Source organism: Tachypleus tridentatus, chromosome 6 (genome assembly GCF_004210375.1).
Source record: "Tachypleus tridentatus isolate NWPU-2018 chromosome 6, ASM421037v1, whole genome shotgun sequence".
NCBI lineage: Eukaryota > Metazoa > Arthropoda > Merostomata > Xiphosura > Limulidae > Tachypleus > Tachypleus tridentatus.
In genome coordinates this window covers 132,942,248-132,967,070 of record NC_134830.1, presented here as the reverse complement: position 1 = coordinate 132,967,070, position 24,823 = coordinate 132,942,248, and the positions used below count along the sequence as shown (strand labels likewise).

Genomic DNA, 24,823 nt, shown 5'->3' with positions numbered 1-24,823 from the left:
ATTTATTCTCTCACTCCACTTGTCTCTCATATTTCATGGGTGAACTTATTACAAACATCCCCAAACTAGGAATTGCTGTTTCAACTCTCTTCCTCCCACCTTAAGCTTCCTTTTGTGCAGATCTTTTCTTCCTCAGCTTTGTGTTGATTATCTGTTGTTAAATTCTGCTTGATCTCAAGACTTCACTGTAGTGTATGGTAGGAACCTCTTTTTTTTTTCAAATTCTATTCACCTTTTCATACCACAGATAACTAATATTTTGTGTCACTGAAAGAAGGCTTTGAGCAAAGTCCTACCACTCTATGTTAAAACATGTATCGCACCAATGTATGATGGGACACATCTTACATGCACAGTAAGTTTAGTTTTATAGATTTTAATTAATATGATTTATCATATTTTCTTGGTCTCTGAAACTAGAGAAGTCCAAAGTCTCCTCCATAGAAATTTTTATTTTCCTTAAATAATAACTGATTTTACTTTATTGGTAAACATTGTACCTGCTATTGTATATCACATGGCTGTTTCTATTCTGTATTTTTCATTTTGGATCCAAGACCCATGCCCTCCTGCTTTTATTACTTTTTCTGAGCCTGTTTTGTCTTTGAATGACTTTGACTAACACTTCCCACAACCTGCTATTGCTTCTGGTTCTTCTATCCCTGACAAGTACTAAGTAATGCCTGTCTTTGATCTCCACTATGATATTTTACATATGTAAAATATGTTATGTTCTGTTACTCTGTTTCTGCTGGTTCTCAGTTGAACTTGTTACATACACCCCAACTTTCTCATTTACCTGGTTGTTGCATTACTTCAGATTTTTTGTGTTGACTTTCAGTTGTCTTGACCTCTTTGGCCTTAAGTCTCTATTTCTGTTGTTTGTGATTGGAACTTTTCATCTTTTCTAGTGTCCTTATTCCTTATATCTGTTTTACCAGCTTGGGTATTGTTTCTCCTACTTTGACTCTCTTACCTTCAGTTTGCTCATATTTGTGTTTTTTCTCACTCACCTTAACTTTTATCTAAAACTCTGCATTACTACCTTAACAGCTTTACTAGAGAAAGTCATACTAACCTGTTTTTCAAGTTTCTTATATCTTTAGTCAGTGTTTGCTGTTAACTTGCTTTTTTATTTCTTAGACTTGCTTTTATTGAGTATTGGGATGCCTTATTTTTTGAAATTAGACTCCCTCTCTTGTATCTGTTCTTCCTATGGAAATGTGCTTTTTGTATATTCTTCACTGGATCCCATCTGGGCAGTATTATATACTTGTTGATCCATTGTCTTCTCTCTTTTCTGTACCTTAATCTCTTTATCTCTAAATGTTGTAGTGGTTCATACATTTCTACACTACTCTTACCATCCATATTCCTTAGCTCATTACTTCTATCAAGAATGTCTTTTTAGCTGAGTGGTATGTAGTTCAGGATATTTTCAGTGTTTGGTCTTTTGTGGAGTGGTCTTTCCACATTAGTGCCTCTGAGATCTGGAAAGTTCAGTGAGCATGACACCATTTTTTTTCTTCTTCTTAAAACTGTCTGGAAACCTATTTTAAGCTATTTCAACTCCAATGTCAATTTTTATATTGCATAACAAAGAGATACTTCGTATCAAAATCTCAGTTTTCTTATTTTGAAGCTCTACTTTTGGTCTCTTAACTTTAACAACCATTTGTTGAATGCACTTGTTATTAGAGCTGTGAATTTAATAGTAGATTGGTTGTCTTGCTCAGACTGTCTTTCAGACAAAGTCTTTCTTGCATTTCTTAATGTTTCTGTTTTTTCTCATTTTGGGAATTCTCTTTTTTTAGTGCATTTGTGATTATCCACTGCATCAAGCTACCACTTTTTTGCCCTTCACTCTGAGACTTCATGGCTCTGGTGTTATTCCATCTGAGTCTGTGTTGAATTCACCATCTTTTTGTATGTTTGTTCTCTTCTTTGACTTTTTCTAAGGTACTGCTTTTAATTTACAGCTCCTTGTCACCATATTCTTCTCATTACCCAGATTCAACCAGCAAAACTGTGGTTTACATTCAATCACCTCTTGGTAATCCTAGGACTTCTGTATCATCTGCCTCAAATGTCCATCTACTACTATGATGGTTTATGATCTTTTGTTCAGTTCTTTATAAATGGATGGTTTGTCGATGTTGATCCATTCATTACTTCCTTTAAGTTGTCTAATTGTTCTTCATCTCAGTTCTTTTTTAACCTAGCTTCTGAGAGTGGTCTATCCATTTCTATGATTGCTGGTTACAGAATGGCTTTGTCTGTGGCTTCTTTTACCTAACCACTCTCATCATCTTTTTCCAGTCTCAGTGGACATATTTTGAATTTTTTATTATCTGTCATCCACTTAATTTTCACCACATCTGAGTAAAGTAGGGAAGCTGTAATTTTGTTTTTTAGTATATATAGTTGTTCATTAAGAAATGCTAGTTTATTCCATTTTTATGTATTTTATATTTATGTGTGTATTTGTAAATAGTGCTTTTTTTTTTTTTTATTTCACTAAAGGATGCCCTAGTGATGGATTACCAAACATGAAGTCAGATTATGAGCATCATGATCTTCAGAAAGGTGAGCATCTGTCCAATATTGTAAATGATTACAACAAATGGACTGTCCACAACAGTAGCCAGAATCTTCCAGCTGTGCTTAATGATCCTAGATGAAGCAAACGTGATTTAGATTTTTTATAAAGACATGGGGAGACTCTTTTGTTGAAGAAGGTCTAATTCCTTCATCTCCATACATTCAAGAAGTAACAAGAAAACATTTTGATACCTACTTGAGAAGAATTAACAAGGTAAATATATTACTAGAAGATGTAACAGAATTTATGGAAAATATTCTAATTTTATATGCATTTTAAAAGATTCATATGATTTTGTATAACCACAAATGATAAAGGCATGATATTTTGATTCTTTTGACTTCTAATGGACATTGATCCTTATTTAAATAAAAAATGGAGTAGTTAAATAGTTGATATTTTCTGGATGTTCAGATTATGAGTGTAACAGTTTTTCTATAACCATTAAAAGGCTAAGTAATTCAAAACAGCTGGGCTAAAATGTAAACGCTGAATTATATAAATATGTACATAAGCACATCTAATTTTGTACATAGGTAAATTTGTTAAGTACACCACGTTTCCAAATGATTAAATGTTTAGTTTAATTTCAACATGTTTATAATTTTTATAGGTAAACATCTGACCCAAATAAATAATATATTGTCTTGAAGAAAACATGAATTATCTGAAATGGAAAATCAGTCCAGAAACTCAAAATTAAATTTCATGTAATATACATGTAAACCTAGAAATGTGTTGGGAAATAATCATACATCTTACATTAAATCCATCGTCATTTTTTTTTCACAGGAAATTAATGTGTGTGTATGTGTGTTTATAAGATACTAAAATGTAATCCAAATAAAAAAAATACAGAAATAAAATCAATGTCAAAAATCTGAGTCACTTCATTGTTATGTGGTTGCTGAAAACTTTTGTTTTCTAACACATGATGTTAAGTTCTTATTTTGTATGATTATTAGTATATACACACACACATCTATTAATTATTTTGAGGAAAAAGTATATGTGATAGTTTGCTGCTTGCATCTGGTCAATATGTCTTCCAGGGTCTTCATGGACACCAAATGTTTTATAAACATCTGCACAGACAGTTTGTTGTTCTCAGAAGTTTCAGCTAGTTTGTGTTAAATTATTACACTTAGTGTAGGTGATAAAAAAGAAACAAGTTGTACCCTGGAAGAGTGACTGGAAAATATTAACAGAAGGTTAAAATAATGAGATTTTGTTGTGAGAATTTATGTAATTTTTACATGTTTAAATGTTAATGAGAAAACTGCCCAGTAAAATGGTAAGGAGTGTTTACTATTTCACGCATGAGCAAGTTAACCTCTTGCTAGAGGTAAGTTGGAGTGCTCATGCCATGACTTTTTACAGTTTCATGCAAAGCTTGAATCAACTTAACTTAAAAACATAGTTATTAATCTTAACAGTATACAAGTTTTTATTTTTTAATTTTAAAGGAAATAATTCAATGAATATTCAAACTTACCATGTTTGAAAATCTTGATTTTGTTCCCTTGCCTATTCTCTAATATTGTTACTACCCATCTGAAGTTACAAAGTTGAATTTAAAGTTCTCATTATCATACAGTTATTACTAAGGCAGAGTCAAATTTTTATTGCATTCAATCTTCTTTGTTTACAAAGACATACTAGAATGTCATATCCACTTGCCATACTCATCTGTATTGTCTGTTTCATCTTCAGTTTGAAAGTTTTTCACATGCTGTTCAGACCAAGAAGCTTAGAAAATTGTTTAAGACTCTTGTGCATTAGTTAGAAAGCCAGTTAAATTATAATAGTTATAGAACATTGTTTTGTGAATACTATTAGTTTATGTTTTTAGATGAATTGTTTAAATAAATAAATGATCAGTGTACTAGTACCATCAGTATAAAAAAAAAAGATCAAAGGTAAGTACTATATTTGATGTTATTTTATCTACATTTGTTATTTATATTAACTAAAATATAAAAATTAGATAAATTATTAAATTAGATTAACTTTTAAACAGCAGGAATGTTGTAGGTAGCAGCATCAGTTGATGATTGCTGCTATATAAGGGTTAAGTAAGAAAATGAAAACTAGTAACAGCAATAATTATACACAAAATATTCTTGTGAGTATCTCAGAAGTTATGCCATTCAGCAAGGTAACTAGAACTGTTCGTTTACCAAGTGATTTAGGACTTGTATACAAGATTATTAGATAAGCATGAACCAAAGGGCAATAGAATAATAAAAGTAGAAACATAAACAGATGAAAACAGTTACAATGCTTCAGATATTTAGGATAAACAAATATAGTTTTCTGTTGCAATCTGCAGTCATTCTAGAAAGTGAAGAGGGGAAATATAGATTTATTTTATAATGTTTTTTTATGGTGGTGGAGTTTGGTAAAATCAACTGGCCCTGTTCTGACATACGGTAGAAAAGTAAGAGAAAAAAGATAAAGTTTAGCAGAAAGATAAAAAAGTTTTACATTTATTTAGGAGGTTTCAGAGGTTACAGAAATGAAATTTGAAAATTTTCAGATGAAGAATTTTTAAAATCATAATCACTTGGAGCAGTCAACACTGTGACTCCATATATTCACCTACAAATCTTTAGTAAAAACAATTAAAAATTGATTTTTTTGTGTGTACAAAAGATTTGCGATGTTTAAAAGTTATAATATGGAAATTCTGATAGTTACATTGTATTATAAGATTGGTTGGTGTAATATGCCAACTCTGTATGGAAAGAGTTAAGGAATTGGAGAAGAAAATTACAAAATTTAATTGGTAGATGATTATTACACTGTTTATATTAAACTAATAAAAAAGGATCAAATACCAAATAAAATTTACAGTGAAACCGAAAACAAAAGAATGGGCAGAGAACAAACATTTGGAAAATTACTAGAGTTCATGAAAACTGTTTTTCTATTAATTATACAAATATAAAGAAAAAGGAAGAGCAAAATAAAGTTACTTATTAAAATATATTTTATAGAAAGTATTACTTCAAAACTTTTGAAGTTTTATTGTATGTTATTTTTTCATTCAAAGTTTATATGTGCTTTTAACCTTCTTACCATGGGTATCCTTTACTGCTTATGACACAAAGTTTTAGTGTCTTACATTACAAATTTTAGTAAATTTCTTTTTGTTTATATTACACAAATTAGTATAGAAAAATATATTAGCAAATAATCCACATTTTAATAACATATGAGTTTCAAGTTCTTAGTTGTACAAGGCAATATTAAAAACAATCCTGAATTTACCGTAAAGTGTCACAAATGACATATTTTCTGTAAACGTCTTGTCTTCCCTATTTCATCCATCACCTCTTAAGAAAGTACAAAACTGAGTTTCAGTTACTAACTATAAAATATTCATTGCCCAGACAAATCATATTTTTAGCTTTTAATATTGTTTGATTATAGAGTTATCAAATAGAAAATTAGATCCCTCCTACCAACTCACTTGTCACATACTCTCAGAATTTGGTAATAGTTCTCTCTTACACTTAATTATATCTTACATATAAGGAACAGATAGTCAAGGTTTTCATCTATCAAATCATGCATTGTATAATGTAGTGTTCTGAAAAGAAAATCATTAACTTCACTCAGAATACAACCTTTGTTCCCAAGAGAAAGTTAATGACTATGTTTATTCTTTATTTGTTAATATAAAAGTAACTAAAATGTGAAAAAGGGATCTTTTTTTAAGTTAGTTAAGATTGGATTAGGTGAAACAAGTAATTCCTGAACATGGTGAGAGGACCTTCCAGAGAAAGTTCTATAATTTCAATTTACCTTCTTTGGGATCTGAACATCCACCCATGTGTTTGCCATCTGTGGTGGCCTGTGAAGGGGAGTAGAGGATCCTGGTGGTTGAGGGTCTAACCCTAACACACCACTTTGGCCTTGAATTCCTGTAGATGAGCAGCCTTGGGTGGCCTCTTCAGGGTCAGTTATCTGGATCACTTGAGCTAGGATCAACCAAGTTCCAGTGTTGGACATACTCAACAGGTGTTGTGGACATTGTGCTTGATGTTGGTGTTTGTATACATTGCTCACGAAACCCTAGCATTGCTGCATAGTTTTGTTTGGCAATGCATTGTGCCTTCTATCCATTGTGTGGACACTGGGCACTGAAATATTCTTATTTTATTATGGATATCTCCATTTATAACAAAAAATAAAAAATGAAAAACAGATTATTGGAAAATAACCATCTATGGATGACTTATACAATCACTATCAAAGTCAGACTCAACACCTCATTTTCTCATGCTGCATTCATTATCCAAGAAATCTTTAGGGGAGATGTCCCCTTTTTCATTCAAAAGGGATTAGCGTGGCTTACTGGTTCCTCCAAGTTAGCAAAAAAGTTATGCTCTGGAGACATTTTCACTACAACACACTAAAGTCCTCCTGAATTCAAAGAGCATTGGGAATATACCCATTGAGGTTACTCCCCATGCTACCCTGAATTGTTCAAGAGGAGTTATTGTTGAGAGGGACATGAAGAATATTTCCAAGGCAGAGATCTTTGCTGGTTTTGTCAGCCAAGGCATTTCTGTGGTTTGCTATATTTATGCCTGTAAAGACAGTATTTATATGTCTACTGATGTTCTAATTTTGACATTTACATCACCACGTCTACCTGCCACAGTCAAGGCATATTATTTCAACTGTAAGGAATGGCCATACATTCCCAACTTTCTCAGATGTTTTAGTGTCAGCTGTTCAGCCACTTGAAGACAACTGCCATGTTTTTTTAACATGTGCTCTTTGTGGTGGCAAAGACCACAATGCCAGTGAATGTGAACTGGAATCACACAGAGTTAACTGTAATGGTTCACACCCCTCTTACTCTAGTTCTTGCCCTAAGTGGATGGAGGAAAAAGAGGTGCAATGCTTGAAGATTGTGATCAATATCTCCTTGTCAGAGGCTCAGAAGTTTTTTGTCCTCCACTCTGTTTCAGACATATGTTGATACACTCCCTTCCACTGCCATAGTGGGAGTGCAGACAGATCTCTCTGTGCCTCCAACAGTCATTTGCAAAACATCTGAGGAGTCTTTTGCTCTCCATGATTAAAAGAGTTGACGATTCTACGTCCACTCTTATCTCTGTCCCCACCACTGCTTCCAGTGTCTGCCCAGATCCATCTCCTTCGGCTTTGGGTTCTGGCACTTCCTCAGTTCCATCTTCTTTTCCAGCCCTGAGATACAAAACGATTATTCATTCATTCCCTCAATCGCTGGAATCTTCGTTTACAGACAGAGAGCTGCATACACGACCCAGGGCAGGGTTCATGGAGATGGATAGACCTCTGTCCAGTAAAAACAAAAATGTCTAAAACAAAAGAGCTCACCATCCCATTCTCCTCCACATGAATGAAAATGGCCATTTTGATATAGTGGGACTATTGGAGTTTTTATTCAAATATAGATGACATTAAGTATTTGATTGATTCTTATCATCCTGTGTGTCTCTCCTTACAGGATATCTTTCTGAAACCTGCCAACAGGACATTCACTCTGACCTTGAGTGCTGTCTCCATTAAGTTGTGTTTCCTATAGTCCCAGAGGCAAAGTTCTTGGGGCTTATATTTGACCGTAAGCTGACTTTTATTCCACACATGAAGCAGCTGAACATCAAGTGTACAAGGGCACTGTATGCTTCTGAATTTCAATCCTTACCACAGCATCCCACCTTGGATTGTGTTTACCTTCCTCAGTTGGCCATGCATTTTCAGAATAGATGGTCTGCCATTGCTCCTTTTTGCCTTTTTATACAGGCACAATTGGCTGAGTTTGGTCTGTCCTTGGATGATATTGTTCTTTCCACAGGTCAGCCCATTCCACCATGGCTTATTACCATCTCCAAGTGCGACCTTTCTTTAAGTTGTCTAAAGAAGGAAGATACTCTCAATTGGAAGCACCATCTTCTATTTGCCAAACATCTTTCGAACCATCCTTTCATTCCCAATTTATACAGATGGTTCAAAATCAGATGACTCTGTGGGCTCTGATATTTTTTGTTGTGATTCAGTTGTTGCACTCAGAATCCTCTCTACAGTTTCTCTGTTCACTTCTGAATTGTATGCCATTTCTCTTAAACTGGATCACATAGAAACTATGCAGTACATGAACTGTACTATTTATACTGATTCACTTATCTCTCTGTTAGGCCTGGAGTTGCTTCACATCAGTTCTCACCCTATTCTTATCAATATTCAAAACTGACTGGCCCATTTCTCTTTAACATCTACTTCTACCCAGCTCTTCTGGATACCAGGCCATGTTGGTATTCATGGGAATAAGCTCACTGACACTGCAGCTAAGTCTGTCTGCTCTGTGCTATCACTGCTGTGCCTGTTCCATTTATGGAATATAGTCCTGTATTCAAGGCTCGGCTCCATACCAGTGGGCAGTCAACTTTAAGTGAGCAACATAACGATAAGTTTTTCCTGATAAAACCCTCTGTTGGATTTTGGCCATCTTGTTTTCATAAGTATTGGAAGGAGGAAGTCATCCTAACTAGGCTACGCTTTGGTCACAGTTTCTTTAACTCATTTTCTCATCTGGGACTGATGCACCTATGTGTAGTCTGTGTGACACTCAAGTCACAATAGCCCACATTTTATTATCATGCCATCATTATGACTGTGAACAATAGCAGCATTTAAGACTTGCTTTTAATATCAGTTTACCCCTTACAAATGTTTTTAATTTTTTAAGGACCATTGGCTTTTTTTAATTCTGTTTAGTTTTTATCTGATGTTGTCTTATTCTTTTTGTTTTAACTTAATTTCTCTTTACACTCTATAATACTTTCACCGTTATTTTTTTCACTAGTTGCTTGGCCCATATAGCATAGTTGATTTGTGCCATAAAACACCAAACAGCAACAACTGTTTGTATTAGCTTGTGATCAATATAACTTGATAATATAATATGAGCTGCATATGCCCTGAGTGATTTACAATTTATTATGGCATTTGTAGTAGGCAGACAGTTCCAAGGGAAATGAAACAATAAATTTTAATTAGAAGTAGGTGTATACTATTATGACCTTAAAGCTACTTAGGATAAAAAAATATAGTTTCGTGTTACAATATGAAGATATTCTAGAAAAAATGGGTAATGTATGTTTATTTTGATTCATTTTTGGTTGTTACATGGTCATTTAAATTAACTGATTTCATTTTGAGATAGGATTGAGAAAATAACATATTGAATATAAAGTTTTACTGAAAACACGTGAAGTGTATTTATGAGGTTTTAGAGCTCACAGAAAGGAAATTTGAAATTTTTGAGATAAGGAAAAGTATTTTTAATCTTAATATCAAAATTACTTTGCACACAGACTATTCCAAACAAATATTTAGTATATTCATGAACAAATCTTTGTTTTAGTTTATTGAAAAATACTTCAAGAGACATTTTAGCAAGTACAAAGATGTCATGGTTGGTGAGATTAACCGAGCCCATGTTGAAGGAGTTAAAAGTGCATGTCAACTGTTTGTATTATTAGTAATACATGTATATTATAAAGTTTGTTGTATGACATTAAGGTTACAACCAAGTGAGTTGTTTTTAGAAAAGCTTAAATGGTTTTTAATAAATTTTCTTACATGAATCTAGAAATGTAGTCAACATATTTTTTTATAATAAGAAAACTCTTAAGTGTTTTAACCTAATTTTCTATATCAGAGATACCGTCAACATTTGAAACAAACAACTAGATCTTCCATTTCAAGTACTGAATAAGCTAGAAGTGATCTGAAGTTACTTCCTGCTGCTAGGTGGCAAGGTTAGTGTTATTTACTTTAATGTATAGGTTATTGTGAGCTATTTTCAGTGTCTGAAACAAGAAGAAAGCAACTAAAACCTCTGATGAAAATATGTACTCAAATTGTATTACTATGCAAAGAAGGAAATACCTAAATCTTTGAATATCCAAGCAAAATTTAAGACAGAAAAATGATAGAGTATTTCTCTTTTATTCTCTATATTCTTTAGATTTGAAAAAATGATAGACATATGCAAAATGTGATTTCCTTACTTTATATTTACTTTCAGCAAAATCTTTTTTTTTTAATTTTTTCTGTTTCAGTTTCTGAGCCAAGCATGGTCTACAACAGGGTTCCCAACCTTTTGGCACTTGCGACCCCTTACCTAAAAGTTTGAAACCCATGTGACCTCCTACTTAGGGCTTACTATCAGCAGCTTAATTTTTATTTTATTTTCTGTGAAGGAGAGGGAAAGAAACATCTAAAAAAAAAATATTTAAAAATTCTGTAATTATTTATTAGCAAATTAAATCACATTGGTCCAACCTGAATTCACAAAAAGAACATATATTTCTCAAAATAATATTAACATAGGTTTGAACAGCTATCCAACCCAGCTAACGAGATGCCTGATGTTGCATTTCAGCAGCAAGCTTTGAAATTCGTGGCCGAGCGTTTGTTAGAGCCAGTCTCATGTCATCTCCAATATCCAATCTGTTCCTATTCTTTGTTTTTATATTGACAAGAGTGGAAAATCCTGCCTCACACAAGTAAGTAGAAGCAAATTGAACAAAAACACAATTAAAGCTATGGTGCTGACTTTGGAGTATGACTGATACATAGCGCACCAGAACTGAGTCATGGATTACACCTTGAAGAGATCACGAGCTGAAGAGTCGTTCCTTAGATCCAGAAATTCATCTTGGATATCATCTGGGATGCTGGATACATCAAGTTCAGTACAAAATGGGTTCCTTACCAGGGCCTCATGTTCCTGTGATAGCTCAGGGAAGTAACGCTCGACTTCCTTTTCTAGAGACTGAAGATGTTCGGTAATCTCATCCTTGAGGAACTGATCCAGTTGGATATGAGACTCGTCCGTCACTCCACAAAGTTTTTCAAACATAGCGATGTTTCCAAGATTGGTTTTCTGATGCCAGTTCTGCAGTTTGGAAACAAAGGCCCAAAGACTATCTTGAAAAAGGAGAACATGTGTTTCCCTTCCTTGAAGCTTCAAATTGAGCTTGTTCAGCTGGTCAAAAATGTCGGCTAAGTACGCAACCCTTTTATTCCATGCTTCATCTTTGAAGTGAGCTACAAGATCTTTCCTTTCTTGAGTCTCCAGGAATAGCTTTATTTCATCTTTTATTTCAAAGACACGATTAATAACGTTTCCTTTCGACAACCAATGTACTGCTGTGTAGAAGAGAAGGACTTCGTGGTCAGCATTCATGTCTTTGCATAGTTCTCTGAATAGGCGAGTGTTGAGTGCTTGAGTCTTCACATAATTTACAATTTTGATTACAGATTCAAGCACTTCCTGCAGAGAGGCAGGGAGAGTCTTACTGGCGAGAGCATATCGGTGAATCATGCAGTGGATGCCCTTTGCTTGAGGTGCTAGCTTCTTCACTCTTGACTGGAATCCTGATTTCGATCCCAGCATAGCCGATGCCCCATCCGTACAAACCCCACACACGTTTTCCCATTGAAGATTTTCGTCTTGAAAAAAAGTTGAAACTTTTTCCATGACATCATCAGCTTTTGTTGTGGTTTCAAGTGCACTGCAGAATAAGAATTTGTCTTTGATGTCACCTGAATTAATGTATCTCACGAAGACAAGCAACTGAGAACATGAACTTACATCTGTTGACTCGTCGAGCTGAAAGGATAACAAAGGGGAACCTTTGATTTCAGTCAAAACCTGTTCCTTCACATCCATAGACATTTTAGAAATGCGCCTCTGTATAGTATTATTTGACAGGGATATTTGCTGCATCTTCTTTGCACTGGCTTCTCAAGAATAAGATTTACTGCTTTCATCATGCAGGGTTTAAGAAGTGTTTCTCAATCGTGTGAGGCTTTTTTTGTTTAGCAATTTCGAATGCAATCTCATATGAAGCTACCACTACGGCTGCACTCTGCTGCTGAAACGACCCACTTCTATCGATTCTTTGGCTTTTAAGACACCGTTCATGCCATTTGAAGAAATCCAAACCCTTCTTTGCGTGTTTTGGATGTTTCATCTCGAGATGACGCTTGAGTTTTGATGGTTTCATTGACTCTGCACTCAGGACAGCATGGTACAAAACACACTGTGGTTTCTCGATGCCGTCGTTGGTGAGCACAGTGGTGAAGCCAATGTTGAGGTAGCATTCTGAGTATCTGCGCCGTTTAGCCATGGACACACCTCTACTGCTTACTTATCTCCTTGTTAAAATAAAATAAAAATGTTGAATAATGAACGCTTTGGCAACTGTAGATCTTACACTGACTACTTGTGGGGGGTGCAGGTAGAGTAATGATGGGGTAAGTATTGGGAGGGAAGGGAGCGTGGCCAGTCGTGCGATTCGTCATCCACCAATCAGCAACGGACATGTGACTCACGTATCAACAGCGAGCACACACACACACTTAATCACAGCTAAACATACACACGAGCATACGTACATGCGCGTGCACTCACATACTCGCTACTCACTAGTACACACATACATACAGTTGCAGACACATACACATTCACACAGGCACGCATACATACACCCATAATATCACCTAATGACATTGAACTAACGTAGCACACGTTTTGCTTTGCACCGAAACAAAAAAAAATGTAAGAGCATGAAAATGTAATTGATGAAATAAAATGTTATCCCAAGCTACTTCTAACAAGGCTATGCGACTCCCCTGCCAAGCCTTTGCGACCCCCTTCCAAGGCTTCACGACCCATCGGTTGGGAACCCCTGGTCTGCAACCTGCCACAATCACAAATTATCAATTGTAATAGTGTTTCACATTTAGCCCAATTCTGATTATTTATAGTAACGTTGACAATGATATTGTGTAGTATTGTTGATAGTTTAATCTTAATAAGTGTATTGACTACAAACAGTGTACTTTGAAGCTTCTTTGAATTTGAAATGATTGAAGTTATCAAAAAGTGTGAAAAATGAAATGAGAACTGACATTGTTATGTGATCATGGTGAGAGACAAATTGTTGAACCTGATTCCTAATCCCAATACAGTACTTCTATCTTTTCACAAGATTAGCTATTCTCATTCAGTGTTACTTTTTAAATGTTTACTGTTTCTTTACACATGTCACAAGTCTCCTACCTACCCATTAGAATCAGATGATTCCAACACATCTCATATAAATTATCATGCATCACTTCTTCACCAATGGCAGCATGACATATTCATGTAACTCCATCTAAATATCTCTACTAAACCATCACTTTGTATTTGGCAGCACTTCTGTTTGGACAACTTACTTCATTTGTTTCAATTTTCACATTTGTATTTAATATTTTTGCAAACTGGTTTTCATTTATATTACTTCAAGTTTCTTCATCTTAATTTAAACCCACTTTATTGCAGTTGTATTGTTATTTATACTTTCAGTTGACTCTTCCTACTTATGAATTGTGAAGTCATATTACATTGTGGGTCATACCTGCAACTTGCACTTTGTCACAGGTTTGGAAGATTTATTGGCATTTATTTGCTAGGAAATCAATTGAATGTTACATGGGTAAATCTCTATCACCAGAACTTTGCACCACTTCCTCCCAAACATGCTGTGCCTGTCCAGGCAGATAAGGACTTAGATCACTTATTTTTCATCTTCTGATTTTACTGTGCCTTTCCATGCCCTATCTGAGGAGGCTCTTAGGCCTTCCATTATGTTTTTTGGATTTTGTTTCTCAGGTGTGAGAAGTTACCTTGCCCCTATTTCTTGTGAACCACATCCTTTCTTATTAACTTTTTTTTTTATTATGAGTTCAGTCTATGTGACTGACCACATGACCTCTTAGTACTTCTTTCAAGTCTTTTTAGATTTAATACTTCAAACTTTGAAATTTGACCATCTTTCAGTTACCATTACCTACTCTTTCACATACAAAAAATATTTTTATTGAAGTATTTTTAATAAACTAAAATAAAAACTTGTTCATGAATGTATAGTGTATTTATTTTAAATAGTCTGTGTGCAAAGTGATTTTCATGCTGAGATTAAAAATACTTTTACTTATATTAAAAACCTCAAATTTACTTTGTGTAATCCTTAAAACCTCCTGAATACATTTCAAACTTTTTCAATAAAACTCAGTTTTTTTGTTAATTTCTCTACCCTATCTCAAAACAGAAGCAGATAATTTGACTTACCTCATAACCATCAAAAGCATAAATTGAAATAAATCTAAATTACCCATTTTTCTTTCTAGAAGGACTTCAAATTTTAATATGAAACCATATTAATTTATCCAAAGTAGTTCTAAGTTCATAACAGTATATATCTATCTATAATGTTTTATTGCCCTTTGAACAGTGTCTGACTACTATCTGCTTCATTAGAAGTTGTAAATCATGTGGGGCATATGCACATTACACTATAAAATTACATTTTTCACAAGCTACTACATTTGTTCATGTGTGTGCCTCAAAACATGTTTATTATTATTATCTGTTTTATTTAATCTAATCATAATTAACCTTAAAAAGATCCATATTTTTACATTTTAGTTACTTTTATATATATGTGTGTGTGTGTATATATATATATATAAAGAATAAACATGAAAAACAAGAAATAAAATACTTGACCTATCTTCATTTTTGTTGCTCTCAATTATCTTAGACAGTTGACCCTAATTTTTATACTAATGGTAGTAATGCACTGAATAATTTTTATTGAATTAACTAATACATCAAACCATTTACCCTAATAATAGGCAAAAAAATAGACACATTCCCTTATCTTTGAAAATTTTTGTGGCTTTCTAACTGTGTGATAAAAGTTGTTGCAAGTTCATCCAAGTTAGTCATTAACTTCCCACAAGAATAATGATGGTACGTTGAGTGAAACTGACATTTAACTGTTCAGGACATAATGTTACACAATAAATAATTTGATAGATAAAATCCTTGACTTTCTATTGGTTATAAGTAAATTATAATTAAACATAAGAGAGAACTGTTAACAAATTATGAAATAGAGGATGTAACAGGTAGGTGTGGCAGGAATGGTCTGATTTTCTATTCAATATTTCTATAACCAAACAAAACTGAAGACTATAGTAAATGATTTTGTCTGAGCAATGATGATTTTACATTTAATATTTCATAATTTTTCGAGGCATGATGGATAAAATAGGGAAGATGACATGCTAAGAGACAATGTGTCGTGTCACTAGGAGAAATTTAGGATTTTTAAAAGATTGCCTTGTAGAATTAAGAACTTAAAACTTATATATTTTTAAAATATGAATTATTTGTTAAGATTTTGTTCTGTTTTAATTGATATAACATAAACAAAAAGTAGTTTAATAACATTTTTAAAGTAAGACACTTAAACTTTGTGTCATGCACAGTAACAGATACCTGTGGCAATAGGGCTAAATGACCTATCCTCCAATCCCTGTTTGACCATTTTTTGACCTGGCTCTTTGACAAGGGTTTAGCTTCTTCTATAATCACGTTATATAAGGCAGCTTTATCAACTACCTGTACATACTTGAAAAGATGGAACTTACTTGAGTCCTCAGTGCTCTCCAGTCTTCTCAAGTTGTGCTAAAAGACCATTTTAGATACGTAAATGGGATATTAAGGTGGTATTGCATGCTCTTTCTTAATATCTGTTTTATCCTTTAGCCTCATGTACTGTGATCACCTTTTCCTTAAAGGTTTTTTTTTGTTGTCATTGCTGGCCTTTGAACATTACTGGTTGGAATTGTTTGTGTTATATGTGCACAGAATGTTTTATCATTCCATCTACATCTTTCTATGCCCAGACAGGTCATTCTTATCTAACACACTGGCAACCAGGGAAGGGGTTAAATTCTTCTCACCAATTCATCAGATTTCTATTTCTCACTGTGATATCAGGTTGGATCCTGATTGTTTGCTCTGTCCAGTTAAAACCATGAAGTGCTATGTGGCTCACACTAACCACTTTAGAGGTAATGGACAATGACTTTTTATTCATTGAGATCCTTCACTTTCCTGGGATTTATCCCAGGTTACCTTGATGAGGTAGGTATGAAAAGTTATCTACATTGCTTATAATGGACTATCTTTGAAGGCCAGGAGACTTCTGTGAGTTACATCTCATAAGATGTTTCACATTTTTTTCTTGGTGGCAGTTGGATTGAATTGTCTTCAATGTCTTTTGCAAGACATTGTGCAGGATGGTATCTGAACCTGTCCCAGCACTTGTGTCTTGCATTATTTGACAGTATCTTCCCCTGAGGGTTTTTGACTACCCCTGTAACTATTTTAGCCATGTCCACTATATTATAAGGACAGGTGAGTATTTTTATTGATAATTTTCTCTCTTCTTTACTTTCCAGGGTCTCTTACCTCTTTTACAGGATCCCACTCCATAGAGAGTGTTACCCAGGCAGGTGTGCTTTATCAAACCAATTATGCACTATCAATAACTAACTCAGTATCCTTTATCTAGGTTGCAGTGGGTTCTGTAGAAATGAGGTGTTCCATAAGACCACCTAGAGGCTGACCATGTGGTATTACTGTACCAAAGTGGACTTCCATTCATGAACTATCACAAGTTAAGCATATGGAGATCTTGCCCATCCCTACCAATCTTTGAATTGAATAATATTAGGATCTGTTTGCTTTTAAATATTTCAGGAACTTGGTTCACTTATTGCATTGTTTCCAGAGCACTGTTTCTCAGGACTCCCCAATGTGCTTGACCCCTCAAATTCTACTGGGAGAGCTAGTGAATCTTTACCACACGTTGTTACCAGTAAGTAGGATGGTGGACAGAGATTATTCCTTCAGAGTTTTATTAGAGTGAATTTTCTCAACTCTTAGAAAAGAGGATGAATTTTGGGGCTCCTTCAACCTAAGACCATGAATTTTCTTTCCTAGATACTGATAGGAGAGGTACCATTCTATGTGGGAGCCAAATCATAATATCATTTGAGATTTGATGCTCAGCTAATCAGTTGTGTTAAGCGTGTCCCTTCTTTTTGATTAATATTAGTTCAGTACATTGTTCATGAAAGAGGGTCAATTGTCTCTTTGCTATTCCAAATGCAAAGTGGTCGTATCCCAGTTCCTTGGTTAAGCAGTGCTATTTGTTTCATATTCTTCCCATAATAGACAAATAGAATTTTATTTTCTCACTTGGCTATGGAGTGACAGTGTGTGTTTATAATTCCAGATCAGATGAGTTCTGTTTCCTCAGGTTGATTATGGCATACAGGATACTATCATTGGAAGTTTGGAATGTTGCCTTCTGGATTTCTTACCCTCTTGTCGTGATTCTGGTGGCTTGGAACGCATCATTCTCACTATAGGTCGGTATCCACTCACAAGTATAGATGTATATTGTTATCCAAATGCTTTAACCACTAATGTGGGATATAGGGACCATGGCCCTATAATTCAATCCTGACTAAAGGAACCCTGGCTATCTGGTTAACAGATGACAAATCATATAAAATTCCACCCACAGTACATGAATTAAGTTCTGGGTGAAAAGCATACCTGTTCTGGGTGTAATGTACAAGGGTGCTAATATTCTTTGGCACAATCATGATATGTGCAGATGCCTTTTGTATGGATAATGCCCTCACCTGTTTTCCAACCTTTTCAAAAAAGGGTTCCAGCTATATTGTGAGTGCAGATAAGTATATTTTGGAACTTTATATTTTCTAAAATCAAAAATGTATTTACATAATATTTAGCTCCTTTTATGCTCTCCTGCTCCTCCTCTCCTCTAAGAGCCACTGTTAGAGACTGCAGATTGAGTTCATTCAAAAAAGTGATAACATTATCTGAATGAAGTGCCTATATACAGTACCAGGACAGAGGGTGGTATGTTGACATAAGTGGAGAGTGTCACGAGACAGATATCTCTACAGGTAGTTAAGAAAATAAAAAAATTGAAGCAAATAAGAAAAAAAATCAGATCATTGCTTAGATGTGCATAGGATGGAAACCATTGCATTAGAATAATAGTTGTAGTGTTGTTGTTTTTGAATTTTGTGCAAAATTACCTGAGGGCTATCTGCACTAGCCATCCCTAATTTAGCAGTGTAAGACTAGAGGGAAGGCAGCTAGTCATCACCACCCACCACCAACTCTTGGGCGACTCTTTTACTAACGAATAGTGGGATTGACTGTTACATTATAATGCCCCCTCAGCTGAAAGGGCGAGCATGTTTGGTGCAACGTGGATTCAAACTCATGACCCTCAGGTTATGAGGCGAACAACTTAACCCACCTGGCCATGCTGGGTCTAGTTGTAGTGTGAGGAGAGGTAGGTATTATTGAAAATACATTTTCAATTTTAGAAAATCTTATCTTTTAATAACTAGTTATTGTGTAATGATTTAAATAGTGTATTCCTTCTAATTATAAAATAGTGTAATTTTAAATCATTTCATGGATAATTACATTTGTCAAAATTATGTATCAAGTTTTTGTACATTTAGTAATTGATAAAAAAAACCTGAAAGTGTTTGAGATGCAATATCGTTAAGCAGAGAATTAAGAACTATTTATAGATTTTTTATTTGTGTGTAGATGCAAACATGTTTAATCAGTTTGAAGTTTCTCATTTTTACTGATCCAAAAAACAACAGAATATTATTCTATTTTTTTCAGATAAAAGACTCCCAGACATAGACACTGTGCCAAAAGTAAGTTTAAGCATATTAAGAAAAGTGTGTAGGTTATGTTTTACATTTTTAGAGGTAAACAGTACAAACCAAAATATTTAATGTTTCTATTTCACTAGAACTATGTAGAAATATCAAGAATATTGTAGGATGTTTTATTATGTTTGTAACATCTCAAAATCTAATCAAGTAAGTTTAAATAAATATTACTATGAGGTGATTTCTTGGTGCCAGATTACTTACTTTAGTAAACTACATTTTTTTATTATTTTTTGCTTCTGACTTACAAGATTTTAATCTTCTCAAACAAAAGCATCCAACACATAGTATGTTTTGAATTGTTTAATGCTTTTCTCATTGGGACACCTTCTTTATAATTAAACATGTGATATTGGACTTACTTTTTGGGTCTAACTGTATATACTGGGCTGAACCTGGTCTGATGGTCAACTTGACAACTGTGTATCTGTGTTTTGTTTTACATTCTGTAACTGTCTTCAGTTACAACAACAAAAAATTATGTTGTGCACCATTTGGTTTGACAGGAATAGCCTAAAATTTGACTGTTGGTGTTAACTATTTGACTTTTGTCTAATCCATCACTTCAAAGTTAGAGATAGCTATTGCATAGTTCTTTATGAAACTCAATAAAGAAACAAAGTGATAACTGTTTGAGATAGTAGAAGTTTGACATAGAAGAATATGCCTAGTACCTCTCATTCCTTGAACCAGTTTCACTCAGGGTGATGTTGTCATTGGAATGCATGCCTTCTTTAGAACATGGATTGTTGAGTCACTATTCTGTGTGGATTGAACTTGTTTGACATGCTAAATGTCTGATTTAACATGTTCCAACATTAGAAGTTTGCAAATATTTTTTTAACCTTCTTATGTGCCAGGCAAGAGAATGTCCTTCAGTTGCATAAATTTCTTTAAGAAAGGTGTTTATTTTGGAATGTTTTTAACAAGAAATATCATTTTATGTTAGGTCTTAATAAACCACTTGAATATATGGAGCTTCAGGGATTTCATTTGAAATTTATATATTCTGAGTTCATAGTTTTATTGTTCTGATGTTTGACAACATATATCATGTTGCTTATCACATGATACAGTGATTACAAAGATAATATAGTTTTATGGGATTTTTCACATACTTTCGACTGTTCTTTCCCTGGAGTGAAAGACACCACGGCTTTCTCCAGTTGCATTGTCATATAAGTGTAGAGATTCTAACTAACAATTAAGTTAAAGGTACATATGGGCTAATATATTTGAAACTGACATTATTAATTTAAAATGAAATATATATATTTAAGTGTACCATATGTTTATACTTTTTGTAATGCTAAAGAAGTATGATAAAACTAAAGGAGGCCCAAATAAGGTTCTTTAGGTGGGACATAAACTTAGAGGTAGGAAAAGCATAAGGTTGGACCCGATTGTACTTGGATGTTTTATATAAGGTATTACACATGTGGATGATTATTCCATTTTGATGTAAAGGAGATTTGACAAATGTGCAAATATAGAACATTAAGAATGAGGTGGGAGTAGAAATGTAAAAAAAAACAATAGGAAGGTATTATTTTCTTGGCTCTTGTGTATAATGTGTCTTGACAAATAGTCAAGAAAATATGTAAATGTTATGTGGTAAAGATAACTTTTTGTTTGTACCATAGGCATACTTTGCATTTGAAAAAAATAAATTGTGAATTATTCTTGTGTATACTTCATGTTTTATATTGCTAATGTAAAGTTAACATTTATTCTTTCTTTGTTTTAGGTATTCCTTCAGTCAGAATTTTCTCTGCATAGTCCAGAAACCTTTAAAACTGTGTTACCATGGGCTTGCATACAATCTGACCACATTACTGTAGAGGATTTTAATACATGTTCATTCTCTAAGCTATTACAGGAAAAGGTAATTTATGCTGTTATTTGAACTGCTTTTAACCAGTCTTAAGACAATTATTGCTTCCATTCTTTTGATGTTGTACAACTTTCTTAGTAAGAATATTTTTTATTATTTCTAGGCTATATATCTAACCCCTATTGAGTTTAATCAACCAGTTATGTTGTTTGGAATAAATATACTTTTTAGGAATTGTAATATCCTATTATAATACAAATATTTTGAAACTGTTTCTTATGCTTTTGATATTGTAAAAAATATGAAAAATTAAAAATTCATTGAAACAAAAGTATTGCTTGCAAACATCCCAAAATAACTTTTTATAAGTTGTAATAGCCGTGGATGTGTTTGATTTGGGAAAACAAGAACAAATTTGTCTACAAATCTTCTTTGTCAAACATTTTTTAATATTTTTTGGTTGTTTAGACCAAGCTGTTGTATTTCATGTAGTATGATTATTTAACATTTAGTTTCAGGTCAGCTTATATTAATATATCATTCAGGCCATTTGCAGTAGTGGGGTATGGGTTTATTTGGTCTTGGACATAAATTTTTCAAACAAATTAAGTTCTAGTATTCAAAAATTCTACAATTGAATTTGACCACTAAACACTTAATGCTGAAATTAATTGTTAAAAAGACTTAATTACTTCCAAAAGGCAATTTTAACTTTCAGAAGTGTTTAAGATTTCAGAATCATTCACATTGCTGATTGGATTTCAAATTTCCTGAAAAACTTTAGTAACATTTGAGCATATTAGAACACCACCGTAATTGTCATACTGTGAACTTTACACACAAAATAGTCATTGATTTGCCATCAAAATTAATTTGTGCTTCTTGCAAGTTAATATTACATGAAATTATTACAAAAATAGAAGAAAAATAATGTCTCTAACTTTACTTAATGCTAATATTTAGTGTATACGCCTTTGACATCAGTAATATCTTTGGTACATTGAATATCTATTTATTTCTCAAAGTCACTGCACAATTTAATTTTTTTTTAAATCTATGTCCATAGGCTTTCTTTAGTATAGTTGGTACTCTTGTTGTATTTGTTCTGTGTTTTAATATCTGGACCTTTTGGAAGCTATTCCATTTGATAAAGTTATCTTAAGTTGTTTTTTTTTTTAATATGTTTCACGTATTGTGGAAGAGTTTGAGTGCAATTTAAAATATTGTCTGATTAGTTGTCTCGTAGGGTATAACATGGTGGACTGATATACTGTTGAATGTATACTGATCTATGGTTCCATCAATTTTGTGGAGAAGGTCAACACCATTTGTAGGTATTGTGCTTCATGTATGATTGACTGTTGACATGTGGTTGTCCTTCTGCAACATTTCATTGAGTTTTTATCAAATATATACACAGCAATTGTAATCAAACAATTCAAATTCAAACTTCTCTGTCCTAAGTATCTTGTACTACTGCTAGTCTCTTTTTTGCAGTAAAGACTTTCTTGCTGCTAATGTTCCACAAAAGCCACATTTCTGCAGTTTACATGAGACTGTACTCTTTTTTCTTTTTTTAATTTTATAAGTGTACGACATTGACTTTTCAGATATCGAGTTTTACATATCTCACATCTCTCTCAGTGAGGGTATTTTTTGTTTTGTCTCCTCTTACAGGATAGGAGTTTTCTTGTAATAGTGCAATGTTTACTTCACAGTATATTGTGAAAACCAATCTCTTTTTATTAAATTTCAACCAGCATTATGTGAGAATTTGACACTGATTGTATCAAAGGGTGGATAATACTCTGTTTTTGCATTTTAAAGCCAACATCACACTATATTAGCTGTATGGATGATGATTTAGAAAAACTCCAACGTCTCGTATATACCTACACTTACCTGTACAAGAAACTCAGAATGTGAAAATTTGAAACCTTTTTTGTCACTGCAGAAATTATAAGAAATCATGTTTCAACATTGCAGTTATTTGTATTTGATTAAAAATGCAGAACAATTTGTACAAAAAATCTGTGCAACTAATTGTTGTGACTATGTGGTTATTTGTTCTTAAAATTTTAAATTAATTAAAGGCATAGCATATTAAATTCATGGATAAAGTGAAAAAATCAATAACTTGTTTAGTATGTTGTTTTTCTTCCAACATTTTAAACAGTTATAGTTTTATATCATAAACACAACAAATTGAAAGCACAGAAACCATGAGGTGTTCTTGTAGAATTACATTTTACTATTTTCATGTTAGGTAATTAATCTTCATAAATGATCATCCATCATATTGATTGTATTCTGATTGAAACCGATTTGTCTGCTCTGTAAGGCATATATAACTTTTCTCTTTTCTTGTCTTCTTTTCTTGATTAATTAAGACATTATTATAAATCATTAGTGTCTGTTGACTTACACTCAGAATTTCTTCTTATGAAATAATTTTGTAGATACCATCTGTGTATACTTCTTGATTTGATACAGGTAGATTTAACACATATTGAATATATGTAGTAACACCTTAGAAACATTGACAGCAGTTTTATTCATTGTGCTAAATCAATTAATTTTCATATTTTTTTCAGCTAAAAATTAAATGTTCATTTTATGTTCTGTGTTGATGTTTTGAGGAAATACAGGAGTTACTCAACTTTTTTATGCATTTTAATGGAAATTGCTGTATATTTCTTGTCCCTGACTTTCAGGTGGCATTTGTGTTTGTCAGCATAGGAGGCCTTATGGTCTTCATATGTGGATGACACTTTATTTTTTCATAATGAAGATCACTGTTCAAACTTTTTAGAATATCTGCACTTATAACATCTTACTATTAAACTGACATGCAAGTTCATGAAACATAATAACATATTTTTTAGACTTTTTCGGTAATCATAACATTGATGGAGTCTATTATATGTATATATACAGAACTATTCACATTTCAACAGCATTATCTCTCTTGTTATGCTGTGTAAAAGAAATATTGTAATAGACCTATTAATAAACAGCTTATAGGCCATACTTCATATATTTTAATCTACATTCTCAAATTTCATTTTTGCATATCCTAAAATGTAATGGTGTCCTCAACATTTATCAGAAAAAACTATCAACACTTTTTTAACTTTGAAACTCAGAAATCCACCTAAGCTACCAATTGTACCCAAACTAACCATATGCTCTTGTCTCCTATACATAACAAAGCTTTCCTTTTTGAAAAATCAATTTTAATGCATAATTCATTATCAATGCCCTCAAATTAATTTCAGATTAATTTTCAAGTTCTCATCATATATATAAACTTTTTTCTATTAGCTTTCTCTCTGTTTCTCTTATTTTCCCCCTTACAGTCTTAACCAATCTCATTTCATCCTTCTTCTGCTCCCATCTGTCTTCACTATCTTGAACATGTGGATCAGATTTCTTAAACAAACATGCCATAGACAGAGCTCACATCTCCCTCCCTCAGTGTTTTTACTCTTGTCTTTTTGTGGTCCCCCGGAAGATAAGACTGCTGTCTTGTGATCAACTATGGTTTTATCAGTTTTAATTATTACTAGCTATTGAACAGTGTTATTCACCACAATACATGTTTCCTGGTACCACAGGGTATTTTCTGCCCCTGCCCTTTCTCTCTTGTTTCAGTTTATTCACAGACACCCTCATCA

The 24,823-nt window shown here is 33.4% G+C and overlaps 1 long non-coding RNA gene across 1 annotated transcript; it reads left to right on the top strand.

Annotated features, from left to right (window-relative positions):
* The first annotated feature begins 2,523 nt into the window (after positions 1-2,523).
* On the top strand, positions 2,524-23,187 carry LOC143251464 (uncharacterized). The gene is made up of 4 exons (XR_013028574.1): positions 2,524-2,815; positions 10,323-10,422; positions 19,260-19,294; positions 21,060-23,187. It is a non-coding gene; the product is annotated as an uncharacterized LOC143251464 (long non-coding RNA).
* Positions 23,188-24,823: the final 1,636 nt, after the last annotated feature.